The sequence below is a fragment of the Bombus flavifrons genome, chromosome 11 (assembly GCF_040668555.2).
Source record: "Bombus flavifrons isolate JBK064 chromosome 11, iyBomFlav1_principal, whole genome shotgun sequence".
NCBI lineage: Eukaryota > Metazoa > Arthropoda > Insecta > Hymenoptera > Apidae > Bombus > Bombus flavifrons.
This window is the reverse complement of record NC_138452.1, coordinates 4,098,529-4,117,629: the sequence shown is the minus strand read 5'-3', so window position 1 is coordinate 4,117,629 and position 19,101 is coordinate 4,098,529. Positions and strand designations below refer to the sequence as shown.

The 19,101-nt window shown below is 41.2% G+C and overlaps 1 protein-coding gene and 2 long non-coding RNA genes across 5 annotated transcripts in view; 2 read left to right on the top strand and 1 right to left on the bottom strand.

Moving 5' to 3' along the window:
• The window catches only part of LOC138185022 (uncharacterized), a 228,006-nt gene that overhangs the window by 102,604 nt on the left and 106,301 nt on the right, over positions 1 to 19,101 (bottom strand). The window lies entirely within an intron of this gene.
• LOC138185038 (uncharacterized) lies at positions 1,830 to 7,803 on the top strand. Of its 2 annotated transcripts, none has more exons than XR_011174504.1 (3): positions 1,830 to 4,399; positions 4,488 to 5,403; positions 5,538 to 7,803. It is a non-coding gene; the product is annotated as an uncharacterized LOC138185038 (long non-coding RNA). The 2 variants fall into 2 exon arrangements; XR_011174505.1 differs by having other exon boundaries at positions 1,830 to 4,794; positions 5,089 to 5,403.
• knockout (Stork-head domain-containing protein knockout) overlaps positions 10,137 to 19,101 on the top strand; it is a 109,719-nt gene continuing 100,754 nt past the window's right edge. Inside the window, exon 1 of one of the 2 annotated variants that reach the window (XM_069122887.1) lies at positions 10,137 to 11,229. The gene's annotated coding sequence lies outside the window, so the exon portion shown is untranslated. The remainder of the gene's footprint in view (positions 11,230 to 19,101) is intronic. The other variant, XM_069122890.1, reaches the window with a different exon arrangement.

Below are 19,101 nucleotides of genomic sequence, written 5' to 3'. Positions count from 1 at the left end.
CGTACACTTATTCGTGCTGCGTCATTAGAAATATAGATCTGTGAGATCGCAAAACGCCACTTAAAATTTCCTGACGAATACGAATATTTACGCGAGTGTAATTTTATATACATGAAGAATAAAATATCCGCGATGATAGTGAATTTTTTGCATTCGTTCGCTGAAATGCAAAATTTTTGTTAGCGCTATGAATATTTCACGTTGGAATAATTTCCACTAACAAAATACAGTACGCAACAATCTGTGTTTCAGCCTTTCCTGTTTATTAGCTTGCTTTAACCACTGGGAAATGGAGTTATTCGCGAGTAAGCAATTAAATCAAAGAGACGGCGCTTATGTTAATGTTTAACGCTTTCTCCAAAAACGATAAAACATTTTCAAGCAGTTTCATATCTATCTCTATTCTATCGATCGAGCATTGTTTAGAGACATTTCACAAGGAAATTTGAACAAAGCCATCACGTCGTGTCGTCCCGCGATACATAGTCGCTAGAAGTAAGAACTACACGAGGCACGAGAGACTTAGATGCATACAGGCCTCGTTTCGTGCGATCGCTCGACCTCTGTGCATAAGTCGGTGATAAGTGGCCGACTGTATCAAGATAGAAAGCAATCTGGCCACGAGCGTCGCCGGTCTGTCCCAGATGAAATGGAAAAAATATCCTATTAGGAAAGCGCAGGAGGCTGCCGTTCAAATACGCCGCAGTTTGCGCAAGAGACTCGGGTTAAGTTAACAGAGGCAACGGTATCTCGTTTGACCCCATAACAACGCCGGCCACTTTACGTATCCGTGTATTAGGAGCGCGTTTGAAGATTCCATCGATGCCATTGGAACGCAAATGCTCGAGGAATGACGCTGTGATCGGGCAGGGGTAACACGTACTCCACGAGACGATCGTGCAGGCGTTTGCAGGATGGCATTGTCTCGCGGTTAGCGAGTATACGATCGAGACACGTACGAATTAAAAGGCAAATAAAAATTATCCACGTTCTTATATAAATATCTTGCGATATGTTGTTATATATTAGGTTGTCCGAAAAATTTCTTTCGTTTTATAAGGAAATAATAGACGCACAATGTTTTTTGTTTTATATCAGTTTATTGAATTATGCACGAACATAACAATAGAAATAGGACGGAATGGATCGTACCTAATTCAATAAAATAATATGAAACAGAAATTGTTCATCTATTATCACCTTATGAAACGAAAGAAACTTTTCGGACAACCTAATAGATACGTTGAGCTAATTAAACGACGATCTTTTTTACGGTTCTCAATGACAGTTGGGATTTGATGTCTTTAAATTAAAGTTGTAATTCCGATCGATTAACTCGGGGATAATTAATTTACAGAAAGTTTTTTTTTAACTTACCAGGAACGTTTCCAATAAAGGAAGTCTTTGGTTTTAGAACTTCGATTCCATAATTTCTACCACGTTAGTTAGTGTCATTTTCTAAATTCATTTGGCAAGACGTACGTCAAAGAACACAACGAATCGATTATTTAAAATAATTCAAGACGTCCAGTATCTGTTAAAGCTACGAAACTCATTATCAAGAAGAGAAAGTGATAAATACTCGAAGGCGCCATAAATTTGACCTTCTTCGGTACTGCGTCATAAGCCAGATGGATCAACCGTTTTGCGACTGCGACGCAAGAAATTGGCGTTCACTTCTTTAACTCTGACGAAAGCCTTGAAGAGATATATATCTTATCGAAGCTTTCCCTGCTCTAATTATTAACACGTATATCCTACAAAAATTTGCAGATATCTGCATAAGCAATTATTCTATTTTTTTACATTACCAAAGTCTGGTCCGCTTCTTCATTACTCCGATTTTATTAAGAACCAAACCTACGTATATTCCCTCAAGGCGTGCAAATCAATGTGCGTAGTAACATCAACCGAATATCCAACGACGTCCCATCCGTGATATTCTAACATGACTGATACAATCAGAGGAAATAGTAAAATAATTGATAAATCGAAAGGCGAAGAAATACAGTTTACCTGTATGTACACACTCGTGTATAGGGTAGAAATAATGGTTTTAGCAGCCGGTGATTAATGTTACGATGGCAAAAGCCAGAGGAGGAATTAGCGCGTCTGAATGTGACGAGCGGATAAATTTCCATTTTCAACGTCGCGTCGTGAGCTTGCGCGCTAGTTTAATTATCGACGCAAGCGTACGAAGAGAGGAGACGACAGCTTTCTTAACCAGATAGTAATACAAGGTCTCGCCGTAGCCCCTACAGCTCCCCTGCAAGGCTAACTGGAATATTTGCATAATTATTATAATAATACAGCATCGCGTTTAATAAACCATTTACCGATGGAAGAGGAAGAGGGGAGGGGCGTTCGATCATGCGTAGGGAAATAAGGGGAAGATCATTTAAAGAGGCGAGGATAAAATCACTTGGCACTTCGTGGGCAACGATATCGGCTATGTTTAACGAAACCGAAGCAGCTAAAACACTCGCTCTAGGCAGGAATATTAAAATAATTATTAGACGAGAAGCGCGAGGGAAGTTGCTGTATCTCGACAAGTTGGTAACGAACGCGATTGAAGTGTAATTCGCGTATGAAAGGATGCGTCAAATGTATATTTATCGCCACGCATATAATGATTGGATAGTGCGTAAGATGTTATCATCGCAGGTTGATTATAATTATTCGAATATAGATTTTCATTAACGAATGCACGTACTGTGAATATGGAATTCTCAGATGTGAATACATATAGTGGCGAATGAAAGAATGTTTGAAAGATAAATAGTACGAAGGCATGTTATAATTCAAAAAAAGTTATAATTGATAATAGTAATAAATTCTAATAAGTAGAAAAATATTTATGAAATTTCTGAAACAAAACTTACTAATAAACACGCAAGCAAGTACTGATTTTTAACCTTCTGCTGGTGTATGTAATTTTAATTAAGAGCGAATAACCTTGCAGTTAATTGCGATCTGATAAGCTGCACTTTTATCGAAATAACAAAAATAGACATCTATTATTTAACTTCAGCACGTTAACTTCAGCATACGAATACCGTAACAACGGTTACAGGAACGTTAGTCACAGGCACGAGGATGTATGCTAGTGTTTTCCCACTGTCCTACACAGGCATAACAACGTTACGCGTTCCCGGCGTTTATGCTAATTTTTTCCGACAAGCCTGGCTATTTCAGAAGAAAACAGAGCCGCGTACGTAATATAGTCGTGTATAACGTCGGCTTGGTCGAGACGAAAAAATGAGATTTTCCACGTTTACGAGACATTCCATGTGGAATTTCCTGTAAAGTCGCGTTAAAGGAGTTTGGAAAAGGTTCCCCGCAAAATTATACGTCGTTTCATTCGAATATGGTCTTGTTTTCACGTCCCTTTTTCTGGAATCCACCGCATAATAATCGACATCGTGAAAACAGTCACACAGCAAAAAGTGTACACCACGTGTTCCTGGTGATTTCTATTTTGACGTAGGATCGAGACAGGAGGCGAGAGAGTTGCAATTAAACGGCAAATGAAACGAGCGCGGGTGTTCCAATATGGCGAACAAGGGAAACTGTGTGAAACCGTGATCGCGGGAATTTAAATCGATACGCATCAGACAGTAAGAGCGCAGTTTCTAGGTTTTCTCGATTCTCTTTTATTTTAATTCATGGACATTGTTACATAGCGGGTTGATGAAGTATCGTGTAAATATCTTTTTTTTTTTTGCTAATTGATTTCGCTAACACAATTCTTTAGTAATTGAATATTGCTCTGCATATTGAATTGACGTAGAAAAAATTAAAGTGTTTTTTAACGTAATTTTATACCAAGGTTTTTAGTGAGTTAAATGTTTTAATTTTTTCCAACTGCTTCAAAAATACATTTACACTTTGCTGTCAGCATGAATTTTCTAGTAACTTTAACCAATAGCCGGCGTCTTTTTGGTAGAAAATTTTAAGTTCGTAAACTTTACGTAAAGGGTCAACTTGCACGTGACACTAACGTGACCTCACTGGACACTAGCATTTGGCTTGATAATACGTTCCTGCTACCGGATATAGAAATGTTAACACTTTGACTACCACGCCGAAATCACATGTTTCGCTCAGGACGCCACGGGAGTATTTTTATTATTCAAAGCATATAATGGCAAAATAATAATAAATTGATGATGTAAGACAACATTCTTTCCCGATGGACCGTTTATCTTATTGGTGGTCACGGGTAACGACCGTGGCGCCTTGGTAACAGTTGATAGCGACATATTATAACAAGGCTTCGTTTATTTCAACAAACCATTCGCATTCGAAATTTCGTCGTAAGCAATATGTCCAAAATATTGTTGAAATGTGTGGAAGATATTAGTAAACAGTATTTGCTCATTCTATATATAATAGCAAGGTATGTTCACACTTCTAACTTCAATTATATGATTATGAAGCAGCATTTACGATTATTTTCTAAGCTGTGTTTATAATAATATTCGTAGATTACCCTTCAAAGATATGGATGCAAACACAGTGCACCGTTAGATGCAAGATTTATTCTCATTTTTTTTTATCGATGTTCTAATAAAAATGTATAATTGTTCAATGGAGCACTTTTTATTTCAAAGTATCTTCTATTTATCGATTATATTCAAAATGCCCTAACTGTCAAATTTCATACAATTTTTACAATTCTAAGAAGTTCAAGCGCTCCGGTCACCAATGACCACCGTGGCATCACAGGAGAAACCGTGGCCGGTCATATGACTAACGTGGCAGTCAAAGTGTTAATGATAATTGTATCGTTATGTGAGTACAAATAATTTTGTGACAAAGTACGTCTATAGGTTCTTTGACTTTGACGGTTCGCGATTGACTAATAACGTTGGATAAATAAGTTGATAGGCATAATATGGGGAATAGTGGAGCACCGCGCCCCATTTTTCACGTGTTTTTCAAATAGTGTTTAATTATGGCGCATAATGTATTATTTACCGGAGTCAGTCGTATCGCAACAGATTCCTCAAATATTTGAAAGCGGCTCGCCGTTCGCGTTTCCCTGTCGAGGTATCGTCGATTAATAGGGCGCTCGTGTTTGTTCAGCTGTCGCCATCGCCTCCCAAATTTTTCAACGGCAAGCAAACGATCTGTATGGACCGATATCACAAAGCGAGGAAAATTTGTTGACGTTCCATGGCAGTGTTTACAGAATCCGTGGAAAGGCTTCTGCGGAGGAACTTCGAGAACAAACAGTCCGAATAAGAGATCTATACGCGTGTCGAGGAAAAATACGGTTCTGATACGTTCTCCATTGATTATTATTCTTTGTGATCTTTTACGAATCGTACAATGTTCCAACGATTCACGGCAATGATTTAAATGGTCTAAGCTTAAAAATATTTGAATAACATTGGCTGAGTACCAAAAGGTTGAAGAACCTAGGGATTGATAATTTGAAGGCCGAGGATCAAGGACTGAAGCTTGGAAAGATGATTTAAAAGTTGAAAAATCTAAGAATCTAATATCTAAATTTAACGTCCTAAGCGTCGAAGGATGGAAAGGCCGAAATGTTAGAAGTGCGGAGATGAAAAGATCCGAAGCATCGTAACTTGAAGTTTCAAAAGGCCACAAAGTGAAAGAAATCAAAGATCTGGAACTTCGAGCATCTAAAGATCCGAAAAAGGAGATCCAAAAGGTTCAACCTTGGTAATACAACAAACTTGTTGCCGCATTAAACCATCGATCTTTCCGCTAAGCCTTTAAGTACCATACACGTAACAGAAGATCGTAATGTTATAAATGTGTGTTAAGCCGATCGTCGGCAATACCGCGAAACTGTATCCTTCTCGTTTTACCTGTGCAATTATCCTCAGCATCGTTTCCGGTTTACAGCGCATTACGATCCGTCTATAGGCAGGAAGTCGAGTGGTTCACATATTAATCTGAGCGAATTAAAATGCACGACGCGCACGCAGCTTCTGTTTTAGTGGCGCAATGAAACGCATTGAGTCACGCTCGCGTGCCAGCCAAACGGCAGAAAATACCGTGCGGTTTTAAACGCTGCTCGAAGTTTTCTGGCGGTCAGCGATTTTCATCGCATAATCAACTGATATCTATGGTAAACAAAGCTATCCTGAAAAAGTTCGAGAAACCAGTTTCCTAGATAACGTAAAAACATTGAACCATTGCTCAGATAAAGTTCATCAAAATCAAAGGGAACTACGTTAAAAAATAACAGTAATTTAAATCCCAGCCGAGGATACAGAGGATTCATAAATATTGAAACAAATTAACGATTTCCCTGGACTCTGTTTGAATACGCGAAATTCGTTATTAGAAAAGTGATCGTTGCATTATGTAAAAATTCCACTATCATTTTTATCTGTTTCGATCTGATTCGAATATGAAAAACTTTACTATACTTCCACTGTTAAATCACAAATTTTTCAACCTGCCATATATTAATAACCATCCGCTATCCACTATCATATATTGATATATAAACTATAAATCAACTGTTACACATTAGTACGAATTAAACGTAATCGTCGTTTCATGACACAGACAAAATTCAAATTTTACTAAAACCGCAATCAAAGTCGACAAACTTTCATCGCGATAGAAGGCGCCAGATACCGTTGCCGTGGTGTCTAGAAGAATGTCCTCGCGCCGCTATCGGTCCGAGAAGTACCTCGAAATGTAACCGTTGAAAACACGACAGGGCCGATTAAATCGCGAGAGAGGTAAGAAGCAAGAGAGCAAGCTTCTCCGAGCTACGTGGACACCGACGTTGGATAGAGGCGGTGGAGCGGCGATTCGCGGACGGACACGGTCGCTCGCGGATTCGTAGCGGGCCAAAGCAGGAACACGGGTTCGAAACAGGTTCTGGCGACGGCAGAAACCGTAGATCCCCGAGATGTCATTGAGGCAAATGGTAGGCGACCGGCTACGGCCGAGATTTCACTGTAAATGTCAGGCGTCGGCACATAAAACGTCCCGGCGATTTGAAGGAAAGTCGTTCGTGGCACAGGCGGAGGCTCGCTGTGTGCTTTTTTCGCGTTTTGTTTTAACTCTGTGTCGCCTTCCGACTCGTGTTTAGACACGAGGCTCGGTAACCGGCAAATATTCGACGAGTCGTGAGATTGCCAACGACGCAAGACATTTTCGATCTTTACACCCGATAAATGTAGGAAAACAAGTGCAACTTCGTGGCGATAACCCAAGCAACCAAGAGCAACTCGGTATCGGCAAAAGTGGAAAAGTTATAAATTCCTCCGACCACGCTGGGATTATTTTGTTCTATTCTGAAAGATCTCCTTCTCTGTCTTGTCCTTTCTTCTCGTATCTTTCTCTCTTCTTTCTTCTTTCTCCGATCGAACCTCTTTTTCCGTCTGCACCGTCTGCTCCACCCATTTTCCTTGTCACTCTCATTCGTCCTCCTCGTCCTCTTCGTCCTGTAGCTTTCTCTCTCTTGGCGAATACCTTCGCCAGACGGTAATGCCTTGAATGAAGTACGGTTACTCCACGCTCTAGTGTTTGGTATTTTATCAGTGACATTATTATTCCCGCGTCGGCGACGCTAGTTCGAATTTATAGACCGACAGAAATGTCTCCGTTGTTTCGCAATCGCTGTATTTTCGCGTCGTGGCACGAGGGACCACGTTCCACCGAGCCTCGTCGTTCGACTTCAAGCGTACACTGTTGCTCATAAGTACACGAACACTAAGTGTCCATTTCAATGGTCTCTTTCTTTTTTAGTTTACTGTAGCTACAAAAGGTATTCGCCATTGTATTTGTTATAGTATTTAATCATAATGATTACTTCCATCTCACTATATTAAATTTTACATTATTTAATAGTGCTTTCGTATTATATAATTACAAAAATCTGATATTATAAAAATGAAATGTATTTAGAACCTGATAAAGGAATTCTTCGTTAGAAAATAAGGGTATGTAACCACTGTATGTTTATAAAACTATGAATTTGCATAAACATTCGTAGTCTAGTTCTACGTCAGATCTAATGAAGCATAAAATCGTGCTGAATCTTTCCACCCGTATTTCTCTAACTAAACTCGATTCCATCAGAAATAAGCAAATGGGTGTGTTCGATCGCTTCGCGGGGAGACGCTTTCACAGCATAACGCGCCAACGAGAGTCGTAAATTCTCGTTACGATATGATGACCGTCGCCACGAATCAGTCGACTCCTATATCGATTAAGATAATAGGGGTGGTTGAATAATTATAACACTGATTTGACATCATAAATATACTCTCTATCTCCAACAACTTTCCCTGGAAGAATATAAGGTGAAGTGTGACTAGCAAGTTGAGATGTATTCTGTTGCTATCCCTTCTGTTGAAAGGTTGCTAGCAAGTAAGGTGTTTTCTGTGAAGCCGATATTTACACGGAACTAATGATGGCTGTTGCCCGCCCTTCATCAACGGTCGCTTGCAGATGGAAGTGTCCGTTGAATATTGTACATGAGAAAATCCGCTTTTCACATTTTTCCCTTAATGAGTAATAATTGTAAGGACCGTTTCGGCTTGGGAGATGTTTCCAACGGTTAAGGGCCTTTGACAGAAAGGTAAAGGTTTGAACTTTATGGGGGTCCTTAAGATTATTACTGGTCTGAGTTAATATGTTTGTACAGGTGATAGCCATCTTGACCAAGGGATGGATTATGGTTTATGGAAAGGTCACAGGACGAGACAGGTCGCATACTCTTGAGCTAGTATATACGTCAAGTACGATATATATAATGGGTAGGAGCACGAACATACTCGAAGGACCAGGTTTCGGAAAGGTGTTACGCCTTGAATTTCGGAGGACAGCTTTGATTTAACGACGTTCATCAGGCTGAACGTTACGAGGGTTCTTCGCCCCTTGTCAAAACCGTTCCCCTCGTAGAAATCTCACCCACACAACTAGCACTTGCGTATACATAGAGAAAAATCGTCGGTTTACGGGGTCTAACCGTGCGTTCGGCACGCCCTGCTCAGTGCAGCTGTTTGCGAGCTTTTTATATTCCACTTTCCATCTCGACGGCAGGAAGATTCTTTCGAGACGCATTTCCAGGTTTTTTTACAGGTTTACTACTTAAAATTTAAATCTTGAAACGGGGATTGATTACACTGATATCCATTATTAAAATTCTTCACCATCGATAACGGTTATCGATAATAAAAGTAAAATTCGGATCTCTTATATTAGTCAGTGGTAACCAAAATTAAATTTTCCTCACCGATAATGATCACTGAAAATCGAAAAACGTTTAATCATTTATAATGGTTATTCGTAACCAAAATTTTTTAATTACAGGTATTAGCTCTTATACCATAACTTTTAAAATTTATCTTACAATAGTTATGATGTCTGGATTAATCCGAACCAGAATGGCTGAAAGATAATGTCGTGTTGCATGGCGGGGAATTCTTGGGCAGAACGTTCGTTTTATCTCCACGGAGATCCAACGCCTTATTTCTTCCAAACAGATAATACTAAAAGGCAACGTTCCAAATTCTAATGCTTTCTACCTAATTACAAGAATCGGGGGTCATATCTAAACGATTGTGCAACTGTATCAGTAAAAAAACCCGACGTTTATCTATTCGGTTGTAACTCAATCGTGACCCCAGCCACCGGTTATGAGCAACGAACTGGAAGAAAAAATCATCGATAACCGTGGAACATGTTCGAAGGGGTCCAGCGGCTCATCCGGACATAGCGCGAAACGCTTTTCCAGGCCATCGACGAGAGCCCAGAACGTTCCCCTCGTCTCAAAACGCAATCGTTTTTGCTGCCGGTCCGGTTCTCCTCTGGCACCGACCTACCGGAACGCGTGGAACTCACCCAACATCCATCGAGGACCGGCTACAAAGTGCTGGAATATCAGCGATTCTCGATGTGCCCGTGAGCAACCGAGAACTCACGACTCGCGACTCACGGCGACCGACGGAATGAATCGAGATGAGGAGGGGGGATGTTGGAAGCGCGGTTGTTGGGGTAGCTGTGGGGAGGTTCCACGAGGGTAGGGGGAGGGAGGCTGTCCGCGACAAGAGAAGGTGGAGAAGGCGAAAAACTGGGGCGAGGAGTCGAGGGGAGGCACGAGTACGTTGCACGAGCTGTGTATTCCCACTCTTGGACCAACGATGTGAAAAGGAGTGGGGGAAGGAGCCGGAGAACAGCAGCGGAGAGCAAGCGTGGAACTAGCGTAGAGTCTGCGCTAGCTCCGACTTTTCAGTGCCGTCGCCAGTGGCAGAGCCAGTTTCTCGTAGCATCGGTGAGCCGGCGGCATCGAGGCGCCCCTTCAGTATGAAGCCGACGACCGTGCCAGCTGCAGCTGCTGCACCTGTCGTCCCGTCTACCGCGACAACTACGCTCGTCGTACGCTCGGGTGATCTGCTCGTCGGACGCTCCTGATCGTGGATCCATACAACCGCTCGACACCGATACTACATGGATACCGTGCTTCAGGCTCCGATTTCGTTCATCGAGAAGGACTGAGCGGAAGAGATACGTCGCGCGGCCGACACACAAGTATATATACCGTGCCTCTGGATAAACCGTTCCCGTGGATCGTTCAGTGGAATAATACAGAGGAGGTAGGAGGATCGATCCGAGCGATTCCTCGACAAAGATCCTCGGGACGCCGCGAGAGAGGATCTCGTGAAATCTCCCGTCTCCCTTTATTTCTCTAGCCCTGTTCCTCTTTATATTTTCTCCTTCGCCTTTAATACGGCCGGTTCTTCCTGGACGTGATCGGACGGCGATCGGCTTGTGCTCCTCCAGTGTTTCTTATTCCTTTACCCTTCGCTGGGTAAGGTTGCCATTTCTTTCTTCGTCGTTATCATCGTCGTTATCATCGTCGTTGTTGTCGACGTTGCTCCAGTTCATCCTCCTCCACCTCCTTCTTACGTTCACTTCGTCGCGTCTTCTATAATATATAGCGACGCGACGAGGTCGACCGGTCGCGAAGAAACTGTGATACGTAACGCGGTGAAGAAAGAGGAGACGCGTGCGGGACTCCGTATAATAAAAGTGAAAACTCGTTCCTCCGGTGTCGTGGTTCGGCTACTCGAACGAGAATCCGTGGAGCCTGTATCCCATCACCCCTTCGTTTGGATATTTCGGACTACTGCAAGAAACTCGTGGTTGGATCTCGAAGGACCGTGTGGTATCGAACCAACCGCTCGTCGTTGAATCGAACGGGCAACCAGCGTGTGCATCAGTGGCGAGGTGAGTCCTTCGAACGATAAATTCCAGCACCCTGGCACGAGGGTCAAGAGCGGTCAGACCTCTCGCGCGTCGCGACGTGTGTAGACTGGTTTTCGAGTTCTAGGACTCTCTGTCTCTTTCTCTTCTTCTTGGTCTCGCATCTTCCTTTTCCTTCGTCGTTCTCTGTCTCGCGCATTGTCGTCATATCGTTTCCCTTTCTCCCGTCCTGTCTTTTTCTCTCTGTCCATCGAACATACCGGTGATAAATCTTCGCGATCTCGCCGACCGTTGACTGAGCAAATTACCACCGTGATCCTTCATCTTCCTATTACCACGCACACGCTACGTCGAAGGGTGATTGTTCTGACGGCGCGACCGTGGGACCATGGGGTTGCGTCGACGTGATCAGCTCGTGGAAAGTGAACGCACGTCGCGGACGGTTCACGACCGTGAAACGAGCTCCGCTCCGAAATTGGGATGGTGAAATTAGCCAGGATCAACAATGGCGATCGGGCGATTATCCCGTTCGACGCAGCTGAGCAAATAACTGGGCTAAAATGCGTATCCCGTATCGTCTTCTCTCCCTGCGCTTTTACTCTTTTTGCAAAAACAGGCTTTAATTATTTTCATACCTCGTCGCCCCCTGATTAACTTTCTCGATAATTCGACAACTTTCTCGGAAGTATACGATCGCTGAAATATACGATCGATCCGTTTCGAATGGGAATTTTAGCTGGACGAAAATTTCAAAGCAGCTGTTAGAGAATCCTCGAATACGACATTGATACGATAAAGTGGAAAACGTGCTCGTCGTTGGATCGACAGTAATAAGTCATACTAGGTGCATTACGAAGCAGAGAAAATTACCAGCATGATCTTTCATCTTCCCATTATCGTCCGAGTAGCACGGTCAGGATCACGTTGATCCCTGTCCCGCGAGCAGCTCCGATTCAATCGACTTGAGGGACTAGTCAACGTTACCGGAATCTCCGTGCTATGTCCTATGATCAACAGAGACGCATAACGAGACCTTCAGTCATTCAGAGGATCGTATTAAGCCGGACGATTATGTTAATTCCCGTGATCTTAATCTCTGAGAAGATACTGAACTTTCTTAGGTGCCGAGCGCGTGACACGCAAACGAGCTTAATGCGACTTGCTTCAAGATATCAGAAGATCTAGAGAATCAAAATCTTCCGAGTTACGATGTAGACAGTCAGAATGTTATGTAATAAATGTACTTGTAAGTTCGAAGCTTCAGCACTATGACGTCACTCGGACTATGTAAGTGTTAATTGTTACTATATAATTATTATTATTAAATTTTCAATAGCCCTATAGATTTGCAAAAATTTACCGAATCCTGTAACATGGAAAAGAAATATTTTGAATTATTCAATGTTTCTATAGACGCGACAAATTTGGAATTTCCATAAAAATATTTCAAGGATGGAGATCCAGAGCGGTTTAGTAATATTTTTACTAAGAAATACGAAGACTGCAAGAAGAAATATGTATATACATAGTTGCACTAATTAAACGGGAACGTTCGTACAAAGACCAATCGAAATTTTCTATGAAGGTTAACGTTATCGATTAATTACATAGAAATCGGAATATCGAAGGTTCGCATAAAATTTACACCACTTTCGTCAACGATTACACGTTCGACTTAACGATTCCCCGAGTGACCCACATAAACGTTCTCGAAACCGGTGGATTCCACCTGAATTCTCTGTGCGTCGCGTCGTGCCCGAGCAAGAGTAGAAAAGTTTCCTTCAGGCGAAACTCAACACCTTCACCGTCCCATCAATGACGAGAATAACGAATCATTTTGCTCGTCCACGTTCTCGTTTACCGATTGTTCAAACAGACCGTTTCGACGGAGGTCGATGACCTCCTTACACGAATCCCAGGGTTCTTACGACCTCGACCTCGAGGTATAACCGCGGAATAATTCCACGATGGGATCGTTAAAAGAGTGGACGCAACGTGACGGAAGATCTCGAGGCCAGAGGTGAGATCGCCTCTCGTTTCGAGACTCTTGAATCTGCATCGTTCGTCAGATATCCAGCTCGATTACTCGAACGAAGGTTAACCCTCTCCATCGATGCTACTTCCGTTTCATTTAAACCGTAAACCAGGAACTGTTCGACTATTAGCAAACGTGTATTGCATTGAACGAGACAATGTAAAAAAAATCACACGATAAAAGAGCCAGGATTTCCATAGAAAAGTTCTGTTTCCACGTTGATGAGAGAGACCGAGGTTGCGTTCCCCGCGGAATTCTTCGTTTTGAACCTATGTACATTGTTCCATGTTGGCAGACGTCATAACAGTAATTAAACGTAATCTAGCTTCGGAGAGCCGCGCTGGGAACGAAGAAAATAGGGGACGTTATTAAGTTCGAATTCGCGCAGACAATAATCAAGCTGGATTGCGTCCCTTCTTAGAGGAAAGTGGCCTAATCCACTTTTCGTCTATTCAATTATACCAGATTACCATGGGAGATTCTTCTGCGTTCCGCTAACGCGAAACTTCATTAAACTTTATCTTGGGACGTCAACAATTTCTCGCTATATTTTTTTCCAGATCCCTATATTTTCTAATAGCAAGTACTCGACAAGAATGTTAGCTTTTAGATTAGAAAAGTTCCTTTGCAAATTATTTTTATTAGTCTCGATGTGTCACAGCATTTAGTTTATACAGTAAGCGAGATTAGGTTTGAATCGGGATCAGATTAGGTGAGACTTGGTTTAAGGTTTTAAATTCAATTATATTTAGATTTGAATTATATTTTTGATTCTGCTTAAATTTCACAAGTTCTCTATATGCTATAAAACTAGTATTCTCTGATTCTGCTCGCCGAATACTTATAATTTGAATAGATAATGATTTTTAATTACATAAGACAATATATGGTAATTGTAAAAAGTTTTTTCTATGAAAAAGCAGGGATTAGTTAAAAAATTTGCGTGTTAAAGCAGCCTAAAACTTATTACAAATGTTTCCCAATTATCGATAACAAGTTTAGCAAGGAGCCTTTAAATTTTCAAGAAAATGTCGGTATAAAATAAAACAAAAGAGCTTAAGATAATAACTTCGACAGACGGCGGGTTGATGAAGCTAATCGAGAAGTCGTTTGCTTCACGAGGTAAGTTCGCGAAGAAACGATGGCTTAATGTTTCACTGATCGAACAACTCAGGAAGAACGTGGCCGTTTTCATCCGGCAACACGAAGCACCAAACGCTGTCTATACTGCAATCTTGACCTAATCGGCGATTCATCCAACAGGCGGAAGAGGAATGCAAATGATAGATCACGTCGCGAGTGACGTAACGTTTGTCCAGGTTTGCGCAACGCCACCGTTTCACGGTCAAAACGTGCGACACGTAGCTGAAACCAGCTGGTCGAACTCACGGCTAAGAAGACGATTTATGGTCCTCGGTGCAGGGAAAGCAGAAATATTATCGTTTAGAATACATTAACCTTGCGAAAATGAGATTTATGTATTCACGATTTGATCGAAAGATTTGCGGGATCGCGTACTATGCACGCGAATACATAAGATCTGGGTCGAGATATTATTGAATTCTATTATCACGTTCGTCTTTGTATCACTTGAAACGTTGATTGTGTATCTACAATACTACTTGAAGTAGCGTGTCAGTGAAAAGACTACTACTCTCGAAATAAGCGAAACATTTCGACCATAATCTTAACATGTTTATAAATTCATTATTAAATCGTATTAAACCGTGTCATACGTTCAAAAACTTCATCGATAAACAAGAATCACTTTTTCAAAATACCTTATTCTTTAAAATTATCAGCATATATTGCAAGTCACTGAAAAACATTGTTTGTCGTACTTTGCAAAAAATCATCTCTGCTACGTACAGACAAGACTTTATCTGCCTTGTCAAATTAAAAAATAAAATTCCTATGTTATACTTATGCACGTAACCTTGATCTTTCATGCAAAACCATTGCGTCACACGTAACTATGTGAATGACATCATTAAACTGTTGTTTATGCAATTTCATATTCTAGAACAAATGGAACATATTCTAGAAAAAATGGAAAAATCTGGAAATACACAGATTTGTTCTATTCAGTAGATATAACAATGAACGTTTTACTTCGGATGTTTTATACATTTTACATTTAAGTTTCTGAAGTGTATCTTAAAGGCATAAACATCCTCGATTTAGATACCACGCGTGCTAACAACGTGTTAAAAAACGCAAAGACTATACTTTCTAATCTTAAACGTGTCACGCCAAACTACTATACAAATTCTATATAAATTCTCAAACAAATGCCGCTACCGTCGAAGACACGATAATTAACGACAATTCGAGCCAACGTTCTTCGTGCCACACCACGTAATATTTGCATCCAAAGAGGCTAGTCGTTTCATTGTACAAGTGAGCCGCCGTTCTTTCTCCAGACACAGATCGTTAGCAATAGATGAAACGTCGTAAAAAATTAGCGTTGTTCAAGCGACTGCGCTGTTCGTTGGTAGCGAGGAAAATTACGGTTTACGCCGAGAGCACACCGTTTATGCTTTTTACGCTTTGCACGCGGATCGCCGTTTAGGCGCTGTTTACAACGATCCTCAGGGCAATCCGCGAAGAGTACGCTAGGTTACTTGTAATTCAGCGGCTGGATCGGCTGAAAGTAAGTTAGTCCAGGGTTACCGGTTCCCGTGGTAGCCGTTGTCGTTCAGTCGACGCGACAAAAACCGCGTGAACTCGGGCGTGAACGCGAGATCTGTCTGCGAACCTGTCGCGAACTCTAACGTTCCGTTCGGATCGGCCTTCCTTGTTCATCGGCGTTGCTTCTTTCGCGCTTACGAAGCTGCACCGTGCGGTTTTCCTACTTTTTACCAATGATAACGAGTAATGGGTCAATTGAGGGAGAATTATTAGAAAATGATGGAATTTTTTGAGTGGAAAAAAAAGTGATTGAACTTCAACATGTCTGTGTTGTTTCTATAGCCAAAATTTGGATAGTAAACGATAGTAGACGAATAAATAGGTACAAGTACTACTGATAGTACTTAATAATAGTATGTACCATCGATACTATTGATGGAAAGTATTTTCTGTTTCACGTACATTTTTTACGAAAACGTAGCGCATTGTCTTTTTATTTCAAATATATTCCTGTCTGAAATGCTGTCTGTTTTTTGAATGTCCATTACAGTGTGTTTGCTAATATTTCAATTAGTGTTATGACAGATTTCTTCGATTCGTAAACTCGTTACGACATGGAGCTATTTATTGCATTGCGGATGCTCTGCTCCATATGAAAAGACTTATTCTACATATGAAAAGCGGGCAAATATCCTGAAAACTTCAATACGCGATATCTTAGAGACCAAAATGCAATCAAATTATAATCACAAAACTAGACTAATTTGGTTATTAGAAAAAATGTTGCCAATGAAAGTAACAGACAGAGAGTTTCTTTGATTATTTTTCCGCGCTATGAATCACCAAAAATGTATCGTTTTTCTCTCTATAAAAACAGGCAAAAAGAAGACGTCATTGAAATCAACGCGTAACGAAGTTCTTGCCCATTCCCATGGGCAAGCGAGTAGAACGTAAAACCAGGGAAAAGCTTGAAATCGCGGGAATTGGTTGGATCGCGCCGGTGAAAGAGACTTTAATGCCCGCTAACAAGAAAGTCTACGGCACGAAGGTCGTGGTAAAACGAGGGACGAATTTTAAGGGTTCGAAAAGAGAAAGGCAGAATGGAAGATTGGCGATGTTAGAGAACAATAAACGCAAAGTAACGCGGCAATATCGCCGGCAATTAATTCAATTACACAGTGAAAGGAAGTTCAATGTCGACTAACAAGGCTCTTCGCGGACGTCACTGTCGCGGCGTACGATCGTGTCTGCATACACGGGTTTCTTTCTCTTTCCTTTACCGCCGTTTCCATATTCCTCGGCTATGAATGGGACACGCGATAAATCTGTCAGGAAAAAGCGAGTTGCCAAGAAAACTGCGTGGCATCCGCGTTTGACCTGGACTCGACCAAATGTTACTTCTTGCCAGATTAAAACCTCTATGTAGATATTTTGATTTCATCCGATATTCGATGCATAGATGAATTAATCTTTTCATTCCTACGATTAGGTTACGCGTCATCAATTTAATTCTGCAATCGCCGTAAGCTCAAGTGCTACCTTTCTGGTTTCGTTCTTTCTCCAAACGTAATTAACAGCTTTTCTGTAGAAGAAAGCGTGTTTCGTATGGCTCGATTAGCTTTGTTATTCCACTGTCATCACAAAAGAACATATACATTATGTTTCGATTTTTTATTATTATTTCAGATTCATAGAAAATTTGCTACAAGTTTCCAACACGTACAAAATAAGTCTGTATTACACCTAACTCGGCAGCAACTTGTCTCCAAAATTGGAATCTAACATACGAAGGTAATAATCGAAGCCAAGGCTGTTCAGGTTCTGCAAACTTCATGATTTCTGCACGAATAACCCAGTCGTTTCGCAATAGGATTTCAGACAAATGAAGATAAATATAGTAACTATTGATGAAGCGACGCATGCAACGACCTTGCTGAACAAATGCTACGATCACCGGTACAATCACACGTCGTGTCACTCTTCTATTCATCCTTTGATTCGATTTCCCATACGATTCGCACCGTGCGTTATCTGCAATCACCACGTTCCAGCGTTTCAATGTATCCAACAGACAAATGAAGAATAATTGCAACGTAGATAAGTTTAAAAGGGACGACGGCGTTAATTTTTATCAATACACGCGGGTCGGTAATCGATGAAGTAAGGGGGATAATTGATAGAATTCGTGGAGGGGACAAACGATCGCGTCGATTACTCGGGGATAAGTTATTTTCTCCGACGACGACGTTGGTCTCTCGATCGATCCGCGGGATGGCCGTTAATAAATCGCCACGACGGTAAAAAGACATTGCGAATGGTGCTTTTCCAGCCCGCGGGGCAGCTGTCGCCGCAATTACTTCTAATCGGTTTAGAAAATCCCGCGTGCCGAAACATAGCGACGACGTCCAATTAAGGAACATCCTCGACGATCGATCGCGATCGCCGAGTTCTTTCCGCGCTCGGCCACTCGACCGCGCGTTGCTGATTCGGCCCTTGATTTCACCACGCGCTCGATAACGAGCATCGCCAGCGAACCTATTAAATCTCTATGGTATCACTACATTATGCTGCCTTTTGCTATTTGCTACAGCTTCCTGTAAATTGGATTGTGTAAACTGTCTTTTTTTTTTGTAAATGAAGCGGAAATAAGTATAGGAAAATTTGGAAGAGTCTGATCATTTAACGAGAATCACTCAAACCTTTCGATATTTTTCGTCGTTAAGAACGAGAGACACGAATGAATTCTCATGGCAGAGATTGTTCATTTCTAACGTTATACGCATACTATGGCGCTCGTAAATTACAGGATTTTTTGTATTTTATTTCGCTTCTGTTATAAACGCTAAGTAAGCAGCGTATCATTAGTCAGACATTTTCGTGTATTAAATTTAGATTATTCCAGCAATGTACATCAACTTTTCAAGTGATTCGAATAATTATGAGCGGTAGTGCAAGTGGTTCTAATTCGATGATCAAAGACCGTATGACGAGGAAGATAAACGTGCTTTAATTACTTGTTATATAATTTCCAGATGAAATAACAAATGAAAAACAACATTTCTAACGAAAATTGAAGAAGCATACTAAATTCTGCGCAAACTTCAACATTTTAAACTATCTTAGTACGTGCTACAGAAAAATATTAATGCATTCGATTGATAAATTAATTCATAAATTCGTTTATTTTACTTTTACCCAGCCATAAAGTAGAAAAATGTACTTATCCCTTC